The sequence below is a fragment of the Spodoptera frugiperda genome, chromosome 6 (genome assembly GCF_023101765.2).
Source record: "Spodoptera frugiperda isolate SF20-4 chromosome 6, AGI-APGP_CSIRO_Sfru_2.0, whole genome shotgun sequence".
Classification (NCBI taxonomy): domain Eukaryota; kingdom Metazoa; phylum Arthropoda; class Insecta; order Lepidoptera; family Noctuidae; genus Spodoptera; species Spodoptera frugiperda.
This window is the reverse complement of record NC_064217.1, coordinates 8,248,646-8,264,992: the sequence shown is the minus strand read 5'-3', so window position 1 is coordinate 8,264,992 and position 16,347 is coordinate 8,248,646. Positions and strand designations below refer to the sequence as shown.

The window sequence follows — 16,347 nt, the reverse complement described above, 5'->3', positions numbered from 1 at the left end:
CATACATACATACATACATACTCTCGAAAAACATAACCCTCCTTCTGGCGCAGTCGGGTAAAAACTTCTCAATTGGCATCTACTACATACCTATTGCCATTCTTCTTTTTGATTAGTAAGAAAAATTACTTGAAATCTTGAGACACTCTCAGCTCCTAGTCAACAAATGAGGTAATCTTATTCAGTAAATATTTATCAAACAACCATTTTCACATTTCTTAAACACATCTTATTTAAAACATCACTCTGTATTATTATACTATTTTATTTCTACAACCTTTATGACATAATATTATTACTACATACCTACTAGTATACTACATTGCCACTTATACGTACTTATAGGTAAAACTATTTGCAGTAATTCAGCGAGGGAAGCCATTCTGCAATCTCTTAGATCCACGGATTATGCCTTGGAACGCACGCGACTTCGCGAGTGAATGAACCCGCGTTACTACGGTGTCGTTGCGGAAAATTGAATTTTCTTTTATGGTTTCTTTTGATATTTTTTGTTTTGAAAATATGTTATGCCTTTGTAAATGTGATTTATAGTTAAAATATGGGTTTTCACATTCTTAAACCTTAGTTTTGTTGCTTTACTAATGGTTTATGTTCTACTAATTATAAAGTTTCAACACCTCTGTGACATACAAGTCACAGAGGTGTTGAAAGTGTAGAAAGTGGGGCTTTTATTTTAGACAAAACTGGGTTCAGATCTATCTTTTGACCTTTGTTGTTTCTGTCTAGAATCTGAATTATATCTACAAAATCTTTATAAATTAATGATGAACGGATGGCGGAATCAACACTCCAATTTTAACGACAGCACATCTGCCGTAGTTTTTAAAAGGCAACTAATTGCCACTCGTCAATATTGAACGTGGTGTGTCACACATTGCTCGTGTTATGGAACACTAGTATTTAAAAAGTTAGGCTAGTTTCCAGTAGTTAAGGACACTGAACATAGTTAAGGTATACCTTGACGAATACAAGCTCAAAGCAGCACGTAAATTTTTTAATTGTTGGCAAATGGCTCGGTTGTCTCGCAACCGCTAAAAAACTGGTGTAGCTTTTCGCCTAATGTATCCTATTTTCACGATGTTCTTCTCTACAAGTAATATTAATAGCTACTTGAGGGACCCTGGCAACTGAGAAGAGCCTCTGTCAACAATCAGTCACAGTAGTAATTAAAACAAACCAATACTTCAGTCACATGTTCAAGTGTTGTAACCGCCGCCGTATAGAATGACACAGGGACCCCGCGACGACCTTGTAGTATATTTTTAACATGTTTTTATTAGACGATGTCAAGATGTAAATATTTTTATTCTTAGAAATAGTAGAAGAGAGACGTTATTCATGAATTGTAGACAGTCTCATGTAGTGGGTAGAAGTTTAAATTGTGTTTATGTAATAGATTATAACGGTCGAAAATATTTATTAACTTTTCCATAACTATTAAAATTTTCTTTACGTTTAGAATTAAGAATTTAGAATTAAACGTTTTTAAAATAGAGTTAAGACTTAAACGAAAATAAAAGTTTACTAATAATGTAATACCCATTTTTTCAGGAGAGTTTTGAGGTAACCAAAAAATAAAGGCGCAAAAACCAATACTAGCCACACTCGTTTATTTTTGAGATTGACAATTCGTGTTCTATAAATTAGTAGATAGAAAAGAAAAACGTTAATAAACTCGTAAAATAGCTAAAATGTAAAGAAAGTTCTACTCATCGATAAGAAGCGTATTTTTTAGGAAAGCTTTTTGGGGTCAAGTAAAAAAAGGTGCATTAACCAATACCTATTAATCGACTAGCAGTGAGCTGAAAAATAACAAAATTTAATCAGCTTACAGAAAATGTTTAAAGATGAGATAAACGATGAAAAACAGAGTGACCTAGATTATAAGATTTCAGTTGCATTATTTCGACCTAGTTTTTATGCGTTTTACAGCTCACATGACTGGCTGATAAAGACCAGACTACTTCAATCTGCATTTATTTAGTACAATATTAACCCTATTTTTTTAGTAATTGGGTTTAAAATCAATTACTTAACGTAAATTGGGATTTGGAACGATTGTTTGGCATAGATTGATGTACTGTTTACAAAATGCAGATTGAATGCTTCCTTGCAACAATATTGCTGCTTTTTTTGCTGAAAAAATATATTGCAGTATATTTAAAACATTTTTACTTCTTTAATGTTCCTATTTTCTTTTTCCTTGGTATTTTCATGTTCCTATCAACTTTCTTTACTTATTTGTCATATTTGAAAAAAATATGTCAATTTTTTATTTGGATTACACAAACACGCAATTTTTGTACTTATTGTAATGTGCAGTAGAGTGTGAAGTAAAAGACGACGTTGATCCGACTTCAAACGTTTTGCTAGACAAGTTTGCGCAATCACTTTCGAAGGATAGATAAGTGGGCAGGACAGATAGGGCTGTCTTTTTTCGTTTGTTTTATTTTTTGAGTTTTTTAAATACAACATTTATAATCGTAGTTCTTTACAACTTGATATGATATGATATGAGTTTCATACGAAATAGACAGACATTTTTTTGTAATCACATTTTTGGCTTCAGTGTCTTTCTAGTAACACCCCCACTATTTAATATTTTCAATTTACAGAATTACCACTTACGTATATAGTTAACTACCATATTTAAGAGATATAAACTTACAACCGAATATTAACATTATTAATACATTAAAATCAACGCCATTTAACTTATATATTACCTACCTTAAAAAAACAACAACCGACCCAACTGTAGTATAAAAAGTATTGTTTTTTTCTACCAGAAATAGCAACCCTACGTGTGACCTATGTATCATTTAACTTGTCGGTATCACAAGGGTCGTCGACTTACAAGTTTGCTAAGTGATAGCTTTGAAAAAGTTACGACACTATTTACTTTTTCTAATACAAATAGATATAATCTCTATTTAAGTTGTGTCGGTTCATACATGCATCGATACCGAACTAATATTTGAAGAATTTTGTCATTAGGCGCTTATCAGAGCTTTTTATATTTGTTGCACATACAAGTAAAAATAAGACGAAAAAAGAAATCTAAACGCATTTGCAAAGTAAGTAGTTTATCATAAATATTACATAACCTTGCGCCTGTCTCCCATGGGGCAGGCAGAGACAATGGAACGCCAATTGCTACGAATCTTACATACCTCTTTCGTTTCATTAACAGTCATCAGTTTTTCATTTGGGGACCAAATGTACTATGTAATTACTATTCTTCTTTAATAAATAATATTCGTGGTATTTATTAAATCCTATAGCAGTGTTATAAACGAGTACGAGTATGTTACGCGATATACACATACATAATTATAAATCCTATTATTAATTGTAAATGAAATGACTTACCAGATTTTTTATTTAGGCTCGAATATTTATCACAATTTTAGTTTCAATAATTTAAACTACTATTTCAAAAGAATGGTTGCTTTTCACATCAGACAACTGGTCAATACGCGGTTCCAAATAGAATATTCGGATGATTCTACTCTTATATACTTTTATACTACCGAAAACGAGAGAGAAAATATTATTAAACAAAAATGTTTGTTTATAAAACTCCAACTAAACCAAATAAATAAACATCTATTCTCTTTTATACCATGATGAGGTTTATTTGTAAATAGACGAAAAACATAAAGATATATTACGGCATCTCGTACATCCTGCCTAATTTCGTTTATTCGACTCCAAACTCCAATAAATACAATTACGAACATACGAAACCTAATTTCAAAAGCCCGGTATTTCTCTTTTCTGTTGAAAAGACAATATTTAAGTCACATCAGTATTCTAAAAAACAGCAAAACAAAACAGAAATGCGGTTATTGTTTTCGAAATACGATAATGCCACACTTTAACTTCAATAAAAGGAAGTTGGGGGAAGTTGAAAGTTGCAGACAATGAGCGCTTTAAGTAAAGGCTTCAAAGGCAATTTTCTCTGAAATTATATGTATGAAAGTTGCCAGACGGCAGAAATCGTAGGAAGAATGCATTTTGTAGCGTGCACTCGTTCGCCGGAGGCTTCGCGTCGACAAAGAAAAAGTGCAAGCGATACGTCAGCATCCCTATGCGGAATTATGCATATTTCTTCTCTCTACGAGCTGCGAAGTGAATACGTAATGGGTGTAATGAGATGACGCTTAAAATATTTATACTCTACTGCTAGAAACAAGCGCGGAAACTACGAGAAACAAGCCAACGTTTTTGACAGTTGAAAACAAAAGTTGTACGCTAATTTATGGACGGAGAGCAGCGCTAAATTCTCAGGCAGCGCGCATGTATAATCAATTTGAACAAAACAAACAATATTTCACCGGTTCAAATCAATTGACTGCAACATTCCATTGAAGCAGGCAATAAAAAGTGACATAACTTACGAAACTGACAAAGGCAACTACGAAATCACGATTTTCTTTACGACCTTAGAGTGTAACCTTGTGAATCGGAATAAGTCCCCGTGAGCCGGTAGCGCGGTGTGAAAATGTGCATTGTGCACAATAGATTCACTGAGAATTTCTATTGTGAGCACTGATTTGTTACGAGCTACGCTATTGAAAATATCTCACACTTGAAAGTTATTGATTGGAGTTTTCTGTACGTAAGTTCCTAACATTGCAAAGGAAGTATACATTATAAATAAATATCTACCGGGAAGTTGTTTGTCGTCTACTTAGTTTCGTTTTAAAAGATTTTTAAATACTGTGTCTAGGAGCTGTAATAGAAAAGTTGCTTTATGAGGTAAACAAAAAAACTACAACAATTGTAAGTAAAACTTTTAACAGATTCAACGTAACCATAAAAGGGAACGATGATAATAATAATTACATGAAACATCGTCCTCAACTTTCCACAATCTCCCCTCAGGAAATTATCACCATCACAGAGACAACCATTTATAACCTGACAAATGAATATGCACCGGGATATTGCAGTTTGTGGAAGTATGCGGGGCTAGAAGGGGTAGGAATGGGGCAGACTTAAAAGCCGCAAGATGATGACAGGGGCCAAGCGTAATAGTCCTCAGGCCTGCTATAAATAATGCCTAAGTCAAGGGGCTACCTTCATTGTTATTTCCTTAACGGGCCGTCTTATGGCCCTCTTAATTAATTTGAAACTTTCTGAGGTCTCCTGTGGCGTGCAATTTGAATAATAGCACAGATAGGGTGGTGAAGCTTAATTTTAATTGCAAATATTTATGTTAAACGAGTCTGGAGGCGGATGCCTTTCTAGGATATTGCAAAGTATGATATATTGTAGGAAAACGTCTTGCGCAATACCCGTAATACTCGAAATCGAATAATTTATTATGTTAATTTAACTTTGCGTTTGTTTTACATTAGCGATGGTCGTATTTAAATATTTCTGTGTCAGTTGTGTAATGGCAAGACATTAGAACACAACGGCAATTTTACTAAATTCAAGAATTTAAGCAATCGAATAAAACCGCCTTACTTAAGTCGTAGACTTATTAAAGATTAGTAAAATTTGTGAATAATACACGTCGTTTATTATCCCTGTGTCTAAAAGCCACGAGGTACTTAACAAACTTTGTTTTAATATCTCTCAGAACACACCAGTGATTCTGTAATGCTGATATGATTAGCCAAGCAAACATAAGTAAGTAGAAAGTTTATGTGGAAAACTTTGGTAAAATTTTCTATGAAAAGACTCGAACATTTGTGAGATAAAAGAAGAAACATTTTTCACTCATACATTAATTTGTTTAAATGTTTTATACGTCTTCCTGTTATGTTATAATATCAATAGTTATCAACATTAATCAAAAGGTCGAAGACTTTTGTCTTTATCGAACAGAGTGATGAAGTGATTTTTCACACCCATAAACATTATTTTACTCAGCAGAAGGATAATAAGTTTCAGATTGGTATTTATTTTATTCTAGTTTACTTATCGAAGATTTAATATGAAAATGAATAACTTGCAAGGTTGGCGCATTGGCTGGGCAACCGTCTACCGCATAACGTATAGCGGGTTCGATTCCAGCACGGATTTTTTGTGTGTTCCACAAATTATTGTTTCGGGCCTGGGTGTGAAGAGTATGTGAACTTGTATGTTAGTAAACGCACCCACGACACAGGAAAAAAACCTAGTTTGGGGCAAAGTTATATAAAATGAAAAGAAAAGAACTTAATGTGTCGTTGCGAAAAATATTTTTAAAAACTGTTCTTTCCGATGTTCTTAACTATCGAAGTAAAAGATAATAGATTCAGGCGCCAATGAAATTAGTTTCGATCTACATAATGTATGCATCTGCAATCAGTATTCAAACCATTCAGCGTTAGTTCCGATCGTTTTGCATTTATTATAGAACTTACACAAACGTAGCAACGTTGATGGTTCATAAAAGTACGATGTTTACCTGAAAAAAATAAGAAAATTGGTTAGATAATGTTACAACAAAACTTGTATTTTGCACAATAATCTGTAATGGATAAATAATACTTTTAAAATGAAAATGGAACAGAAAAAGAAACAGAAGAATTTATTATTACTTTTCAATAAGTATCATTACTAGAAAAAATTATATTATTATTAGACAACCCGCACTAAGCAAGCTTAGTGATTAATGCTTAAAGAGCTCTCTGTTGAAGAGAGGCCTTTAGACAGCAGTGGCCACTTATAGGCTGTTGATGTATGTGATGTCTCAATAATGTTCAGGGATGTCGTCGCAATTTTATTGGACTTCGACTTATGACACAATAGAACAACCTGTACATCAAACATTTAGACACAATGTGGTTTACTGTATAAGCGAGCTTTTATAACAGAATCAAAACATTTCGTAAATTGTAAGGCTTTCTTAAAAAAATTGCTATCTTCCCATATCATATCAACAGCTGACTGGAAAACTCCCAAAATACAATACTAGCCTTGAGCTGCATTAAATGATATTGAAATTATCTTATCATTTATCTTAATAATAAGATTAGCAAAATTGAATATTAATTTCAAATTATATTTATCTTTCTTTATTGACGTCGATGTAATTATTTGGCAATGAAGGAAATTGTATGTCTTCCGACTAATGTAATATTTATGTGATTAGCACATACACAGCATTTACGTAATTTATTTTCTATACAGTCACATTGACACTACTTCCGTGTTAAGTGATGTGAGTATTATCCAATTAGTAGGATTAAAAGGTAAACTTAGGATTCGTGTTTTATGTAATAAATTTTATTATAAATAGGTTCTCACGAATTTTTGTTTGAAAATTATATTTAGACATATGAGAACAATATCAATAAAATTCTGTCTATTACCAAACAAAATAATTTAACGATATAATCAAGATTGTCACTTAAAACAAAACTCTAACTCCAATACGCAGAGAGATGAGTTTCAATAAATTATGCCATACATTCCAAAAAGTATTATTAACCCTTCAATAACCGTACAACCCAACCCCATACACATTGTCCCGACAGCCCGTCAAAGGACATGATCATGACGGCTGCAGAAGGCAATGTATTAGAGGCTCAGAGCCAGCCGTCAGGCGTTCCATGTCACTGGCATATGACTAACGAGTGCCCGTAATGACACTCGCTATAACCCGATAAAGGACCGCCTCTAATGGCTCGCAGAAGGTGCAATGGTTTAGTAAATACGTGTCTGATAAATTGTACGATAAAGTATGTGATGAAATATGAGTTTATGAGCTAATGTTGGCGCCGTTGGAGTAAATTATCGGTTTTAAATACCTTCTTGAGTCGTTTTTTCCGGTATTGTAACTTAATTGGAATGTTTTAGAAGTTTAGTAAGTTAAATGTTTGATTGGATTGGTGCCGTTATGTGCATCTTTGTCTACCCCTTCAAGGATAAAAGGCGTAACGTTTCTCATGTTTGATTAGGAAAAGAAGAGAGAAAAGAATGTTTATATTATACTTACTGGTTTTAAATATATTTAATCATCCATTGACGTAATTACTAAATGAAAAATGTCGTTCAATGACTTTCTAGATTGCAATAGCAAACAAAAAAAAGAAGATATCTTTAGCCCGTTTAATTGAATAAATTATGCATTCATTATACAATTTACTTTTTCCTTAAGCTCCGCTTTATTGACCAAATCGTAATCGGACAATTATCTAATCGACAAGACCATTGACGTTCACAATTTCATTTCCTATTTTTTTAAGTGTTAAAATTAATACAGACGATGTCAAGTCCATTAATGATATGTTTATCATACATGTAAAACACGTGTTGTTACAAAGAATAACCATGTAATATAAGGAATTGTGTTTGTTACAAGATCCTTTACTCACATGGACAATACCACAGATACCACGTGTAAAGGAAGCATGTAGGATAATATTAGTATTATTGGTACTCATGATATTAGTTCTATTACAGAAACAATAGTAATTAAAAACATTTTCAATGATAACAAACCAATTTCATAAACCAATACAGTAGATAAGATCAAAATTGAAAACGATACAAATCTTATAGTTGTTACACAAAAGAAAAACGTTGTCAACAAACCTGATACAAACGAAGAGTCACGATTCAAAATCCAATTACGAAACAATACACTGAAGAAAATAAACAACGAAATTAGCACAAGTGATTATCACGGCAAGACAGGTACAACAAGTTGAAAGCGTTATACTAGACTATGGACAGAAACAGTGAACATTGAAGATTTCATAGGAATTTCGCACGCTACGTCGCTTCCATTCGTCACCGTCGAGTAATTAGGCGGCACTACAAACCAACATAACACTACCATCACAATAGACTTTATTACTTCGACACAAAGTTGTTTTTCCACGAAAGAGAAATAAGTTTTGAATAGAAATAAGAGCGTGCGACTACTGAGACGCACTCACGCAATGTCTACTGATGTGGTTGCTGATGAATTTGAAAATGTTACGGCTTAATGCCAATGCCCGGGTGGCAATGATCGATAGATATACCTTTGCTATTAATAATATCATATCTGGGTCAACTGGAACACAGTTGGAAGAATTACACGACTTGATGTGTGTCACTCCACACGTGTAGCTACTAGTTTACAGCGCACATGGATAACAATTAATAATTTCATTAAACTCCTCACAATAGTAATGTTATGTGTCATCAAAACATATCAAGTAGGCTTAATAGATGATAACAATGACATAGTTCAAGGAACTAATGATGATAGTTTATTGAATGAATAAATTATTGTGTTGAAAGACGACAATGCAAATACAAATTTACTAAGTAAAATTTAACTAGGTACTCGTAATGTAAAACGGTATACAACTATGTCAGTCATAACTTATGTGCTATTCAAAACAAATATGCCTATGTTTATTGAAGATGATGCAGATGATAATAAAGAACTTGGAGATATTTATAAATAAATTAATAATAACAGATGACAACCCGAACCATCTAGACTAGAAGAAAGCGACAGTGTAATCTATCAACAGAACATGACTAATATAAATGAGTATGTTTGTTACTCAATCAAGTGAAAATGCCTTAAGGGATCGGGATGAAATTTGGAACAGGAGTAGATTATAGTCTAGAAAAACACATAGGACACTTTTTTACCCACAGAACCACGAGCGAATCCGCTGGCAAAAGCTACTTATTTATAAAAGGAAACAATTACAGGAACATTATGGAAAGAAAGACAGGCTGTTACGACACGTTTCCGATTAAAACGGCGATCGATCACCAACTTCCCGTGCCTATGGTAATGCACCACAAGTCGTGGGCACGCACCGTTGAAGCCAGGTGGCACCCTTTGCGTATTGTACGGAGCAACCGACCGTGTCGCCACCGCTATGGCTTTCAAATATTAGGAAACGTATGTTAGATCACGTTACTTGCGGTTACCAGTGGCCAGTAACATAATAATAGCAGAATTTTGTAACGGTTAAAGTTTTGATGAAGCACCTATGTAAATGGAGACAGCCATACTCTTTGAAAGTCATAGAATTCATAGTAATTTTCAATGCAAAGTTTTTAAAGAAGTCCGATACGAAAATCCGAATGATGGATTGCTCTATATTACAATAGGATTAATGATAATAATTATCTAAAAGTCGATGTTATACTTGATTTCAATGCTAATAAAAAAAACAAGCGATGAGAAAAACGATCTTGACCTTTTAGAAAGACTAACTAGACTTAGAAAAAGCAACCTAAATAAAAAAGATGGCAGATTAGAAATTCTAGACAAAATAAATTAGATTCCCGATAGTTTCAACGAAGGAATTACCCAACAGATATTTCCTTTGGTAGATAAATAACTGCTGCGAATAGATTCAAAGGGATTCCATTTCCACTGGATTATTACCGGCATCAGCGTTGTGGAGTAGTTTATGGCGCATATTTGAATGGGAAGAAGATATAATTTTAGTACTATTCCACTATAAGTACTATGTTTATACTTTTATTTTTGTTTAATTTCTTAGATATAGCATTATTTCTAATTATTCTGTATTGTAATTTATTTTCAGCCGTGATCGTCCCAATGCAGAGCAAAGGCCTCCCTATCCTCCTTCTTTCATTGTAATAATAATTTTGAAGTTCTAATAATAGGTATGTATTGTTAAAAGTTAAGAACAACACGAAGAAGAAGTTTGAAGACAATAGTTAAGCTACAATAACTGATAGACCTTAGATAAAATGTATAAAATACACCACAGTAAATGCCTACATACACGCAAATAGTATAAGATAGATCTACACATATACATCTATACATAATACATATAATAATCCCACCTATCAATATACATACGTAAGTAAGGGTTTACCGCAAAATCAGATAGTTCAATTACAAGATATGTCTACGTATGTAGGTTTTCATCATGAAATCGATCCCTATTAAATTATTCAAACGAATTAAGAGAAGATCGATTGAGATACGTTATCACAACTGAGTTGTCTATATTGGAAGTTAAGTTCGTAGTAATATTAATGTTTATAAAAACTATTTCTGTCACACATCTTTTTTAACTGAATAAAACTATAGAATGTTTTAAAAAGACATAACCTATTCATAGTATTAATTAGGCAGTTCTTTGATTGGTGAAATGTCCCGTTTTGAATGATCAAAAGCATTCAACGGAAATCCAATTAAGAAAATATTAAAAAGAGCAAAAGCAGTAAACATTTTTTTTATTTATAATTCAATATTTGTAACAATAAGAATGTTTCTAAAGGAAATATGTTACAGAGGTCATTCAACCTTTAACTGTAGCGAAACATTTGAAAAAAGAACTTTATGAATGTAGTGTTAGGTTTCATTTACATTGAAACATAGCTAACTTAGTGGTTATGTTTTCGTCACGATTGAGTAATCTTTGCTTTTTATAATAACTAAAATTGGAAACATCAATAAATTTTATTAGATATAAATTACTTATACGTATGTTGTAATTTCGTAGACGTACAAATGAAGTACTTTTACGAAATTTCCTTTAACAACAATGCATTAAAACTAGTAAGTAGGTACTAAACATAGTTAAACCGAAATTAAAACCATCACCCGGTCTATTCGTTTACAGACGAGTTATTATTCCATAAAAGAAACCACGAAGGTATAGAAGAAAACATACCTCAATTTTTAGGGTTCCGTAGCCAAATGGCAAAAAAACCGAACCCTTATAGATTCGTCATATCTGTCTGTCTGTCTGTGCGTCAGTATTATAAATGTACTCAACGGTGACCTAAATGAACATTGACTTAAGAGTTGACAAACTGGAGGTTGACTCACGTCAGCTAAACGTTTTACGACAGACTGTATGCCAAGGTAAAGAGAAAATACAAACAACCTCTGACTAACAAACTCAGACTAATTTAATGATTACTTAAACTATTCCTTAGAAAAGATTTTGTATCGAAATCAATCGCTAAGGACTGAGTTAAGTAACCATTAAATTCCTGAGGTTTTTTTTTTGAGCGGATAAAATCATGACCAATGACTTCTTTCGCCTTAGGTGAGGCGAAAGTAAGTGTCAGACTCTTACTGACTAAAAACCACCCTGTTTCTACTCCTGCTTTTCATACCCGCGCCCCGGGTAAACCCGCTAGGTAATCCGCAGCTCCGGATATGACTCTGAGTAGCAGTATATCTTTTATTTTTTTTTAACTCGCTACCATACTTACACGCGACAATATACATACAAATGTGTTAAAACAGTAAGCAGGTCGTGCTAGTCTGAATCTAGATTAACAGCAGGTTTACTGACTGTGCTACAACATTTTTAGGTCATCTAAGTGTTAACATTTTTGTTAGTATGAAAATCTAGGTTTATGTCTTCTGTGATCATCGTTTGTAATTTCGTTGAATTTTTGTTTTATCTACGGAGGTTTTTTTACGAAACTCGAATGATGAACTTTTTTTATGTGGGGAAAATTATTCAGTGATATCTCTTCTCTCACCTTGGGCGAGGCGAGAGGGAGTGTCAGATTCTTACTGACTAAAAACCACCCCGTTCCTACTACTCTGTTGTACACAGTCTATTTTAATTTTAAAAGAAAAACTTACGTGTTCACACAAGTATTCATGCAATTGTACATGAGCTAAGCATGATAATTGAGGATGAATTTCAAACAGAATATGATTCATTTTGGTTAAAAAAAGATTTATATCAGAATCTTATCTGAGTAAATTTAAATACGAGTTGGTACTTAGTAAATATGTGTATGTAGTAGTACTAACAAAGATATCGTTCGTTCAAATAAAATCTTAGGAAATTGTTGCAAATTCTTTACTTATGTATCATCTTAATTAGAGAAGTAACTACTGTTTTTATAGTACATAACTATCGTGAAACATACTAAACTAACTAAAAATCACGCGACGACGCCGCGTCTGCGCACGCTCCTCATGATGAAGAGTCCCTTTGTGAGTCGAAACTAGTAGAGGTTTTCTCCATTAATATACGTGAGTAAACCGTGATTTTTAGTAAACAGCTGTTTATCTACTTATAACTATTTACACTAGTGGTCGCCTAGTGGTTGAAATTCAACCATATACGATTTAATTTACAATACCACTTAACATACGTTCAAGGATAATTTTTATTTAACTCAAACTCAAACAAACTCTTTTATAAAACTCTATTCATATGAGACGTCAATATCATCGCAATGTCTATCGATTTTGACGTTTTTTCAAATACGATCAGAAACTATGCATGTGTGTGTAATATTTTATTTATTGATTTAATGTACTTTATAAGCATTATTTTTGAAAAATATTAGCGTCCCGCACTTCTCCTACACATAAACTATAAGTGTACCAAATTTTATGCTCCTACGTCCGCGCAATTTTCGTAAAAAGCGGTCCAAAGTTTTTGCATCACGTATTAATATATAGATTATACGTAAACTGTGGGTTAATTATAATTATCCAAAAAACACCTACCTAAAGATGTTTTGTTAAACACTACCATTGTATAAAAGTCAAGGTTCATAGCTCTAAAACAAAAGACGTTCTATTTTCAATCTTACTCAAGCCACGCAAAATAGGAAAATAAACAATATAATGTATTATCTACTCTAAATCAGTAGTAATTGTAAGCATAACAAACGATTACATGCTGTTATCATTATGAATGAACGTAATTATCGATGCAACGAATGCACTGGTTTCATAGCCAATCACCTTGAAGTTAGTAGAGCGATGCGACCGCAAACATCACGTTTGGCAACCGCAACCGAGGCCACAGACACATGATACCGATAACCAACTCGATTCTAAATCTCGATTAAAAATCGGTACTCGATACTGAATTTAAGAAGCTTGATATTTGATATCGATTGTCGTGTTCGAACAAATTGGTTTACCGATTGCTTCGTGAGATAGTGTTGGAGTTGTTTGCATGTATTTTTTTTTTATGTTGCTTTGAATGAATAAGTTATTTATTACGTGTTAGATAATTAATGTGGTGTCTATTAAACTGACCTTTACCTACAATAAGAGTTGCGTGTCCAATTGATTTAAAACAGTGATCTTGGTTATGGACCCTTCATGCTTTGTGTTTCGTAATGTAAAGAGTATGTTGGAATTGTTAATTTACCATACCAAAGAGGTAGATACAGGTGTCGACACTCAATAATGGTTGCTACTGAACTCATTCTTTTGTAAGGAGATCTATACATACTAGTGGTCGCCTAGTGGTCAAAATTCGACCATATACGATTTAATTTACAATACCACTTAACATACGTTCAAGGATAATTTTTATTTAACTCAAACTCAAACAAACTCTTTTATAAAACTCTATTCATATGAGACGTGAAAATATCATCGCAATGTCTGTCAACCACGATGACGTTTTGTCAAATACGATGCTATGCATGGTAGTGTGTGTAATGTTTTATTTATTGATTAAATATACTTTATTAGCATTATTTTTGAAAAATATTAGCATTTTTCACTTCTCCTACACATAAACTATAAGTGTACCAAATTTTATGCTCCTACGTCCGCGCAATTTTCGTAAAAAGCGGTCCAAAGTTTTTGCATCACGTATTAATATATAGATTTAATTTACAGTTAATTTTCGTGCTATAGCCTGATGATGATAATAATTATTTACAAGTTCACTACTGTTACTGACAAAAAAAAACTTAAAAATAAGAACCGTCTTCAATTTTCTTTACCGCCTCCATTTCTTTTTAAGTTAGGTAGTATTCCTAAAATGTTTTCCTAAAATACTATGCTGAAAACCGCATTAAAAATCAGTTCAGCCAAACGCGAGAGCACAAACACGTCAAACTGAATCTCCTTTTTTAAGTCGTTTAAAAAGCAACTACCAAATTCTTTACCCGGCATCGTGCTTGCCAGTAACATATAGGGCCATTAGACCAATGTCATTTCTATTAAAATTCCGACAAGACATTTTGCTACTTCCAATTACTGATAGTAACGTCAATTAATTCTACTAATGATCTACCAATTTGTTGTTCAATAATTTATTATTTCCAATATATTGATTACAAAATCCAACGTCGCGTTGATTTAATCAATAACTGTCTATTGATTACAATATTATTATATAGGTGTGATTAGGTAATATTAATATGATTAGTATTTTGTAACAGTTCGCTATTTGTTAGTGCCAGTGGATGCAGGTATTGCAGGTAGCGGCTTGTCGTTCTACGTGGAGGACTAAGGGGGAGGCCTTTGTCCAGCAGTGGACGTCTCCCGGCTGATGATGATGATTTGTTAAATCATTTCATAAAATATCACATAGGAATGTACCGTGACAGGAGTTCCATTGTGGGGATACTGATGTCGATATTTGGAAGACCGATACCCTTTTATTTTATAAATGATTATAGTGATATAAAACCCACACTTCCTTCTCAACAAAAATTAGACGTAAAGTTTCAAATAAAAAAAATAAATACTAAAACTAACAAACGTTACTTGACTAATGTTTCATTATAATAATGGTTTCCACATTTCCCGTCTAACGTGAAAACATTACGTTCAAGCTTTTATGTATTTTATTAAAAAACTATTTCCAGTCAAGCGGTGATTTTAAGCGGGGTAATAGAATTTTTATGGTACTTTAAATTCTCTATCTAGTTCGAAGAAATGGCGTCTTGGGATTTCATTTACCATTCTTTTGTATGCGTATATGTAGATAGTTGAAGTTTATAGGTTTAAACTTAGAGGATTGATAGTCAGATTAATATGTAGGTACTTGATAACTCAATTTTATATGAACTATAGTATCTATTTATTACTCACTCATTGTGTTAATTAGGAGTAGTAAAATTCTTAAGCCCATGATTTTTATAGTTGCTATTAACAAATAAACTTCTTATGTTAAGCTAGGCAATATAATAAAATTATGGTGGAACTATGTTTCAAAATAGATATTTTGGGAATAAAATATTCTTCATGCGATTTTGGTCTTTTCAGATTATAAAGAGGACTTTAAGAAATGGGAAAAGAAAGTATGTTAATAGATACGAGTATATCTATTCTTCTTTTATTTCTGTCTACAACTCTTGGTCTTACGAAAATAAATTCCGATTTAGGGTTAATTATAAAATTGACCTTTTAAAAATTAAACTAACCTATATTTTACAATAATCGTCTGGATCAACTTGAACTGTATTCGAGGAAAGTATTGCATTACAATTAAAAATACTTTCTGTTACCAAATTACAACAACATTGACATTTAACCAGCGTTACATAAGTTAGTGTATTTATTATTCTTGTCGATTTAGTAACTGAATGTAAACTGTTTACAATCAGATATTATTTAAATCAATATATGTATAAAGGCGTTTATTTCGAGAA

At 32.7% G+C, this 16,347-nt stretch overlaps 1 protein-coding gene across 12 annotated transcripts in view; it reads right to left on the bottom strand.

The window, feature by feature from the left end:
• The window catches only part of LOC118267831 (protein sprint), a 215,199-nt gene that overhangs the window by 49,499 nt on the left and 149,353 nt on the right, over nt 1-16,347 (bottom strand). Inside the window, exon 1 of one of the 12 annotated variants that reach the window (XM_035582069.2) lies at nt 8,560-8,718. The exons of the other annotated variants lie outside the window; for them this stretch is intronic. The gene's annotated coding sequence lies outside the window, so the exon portion shown is untranslated. Of the gene's footprint in view, nt 1-8,559; nt 8,719-16,347 lie in introns of those variants that run through there. 12 annotated transcript variants of the gene reach the window in all.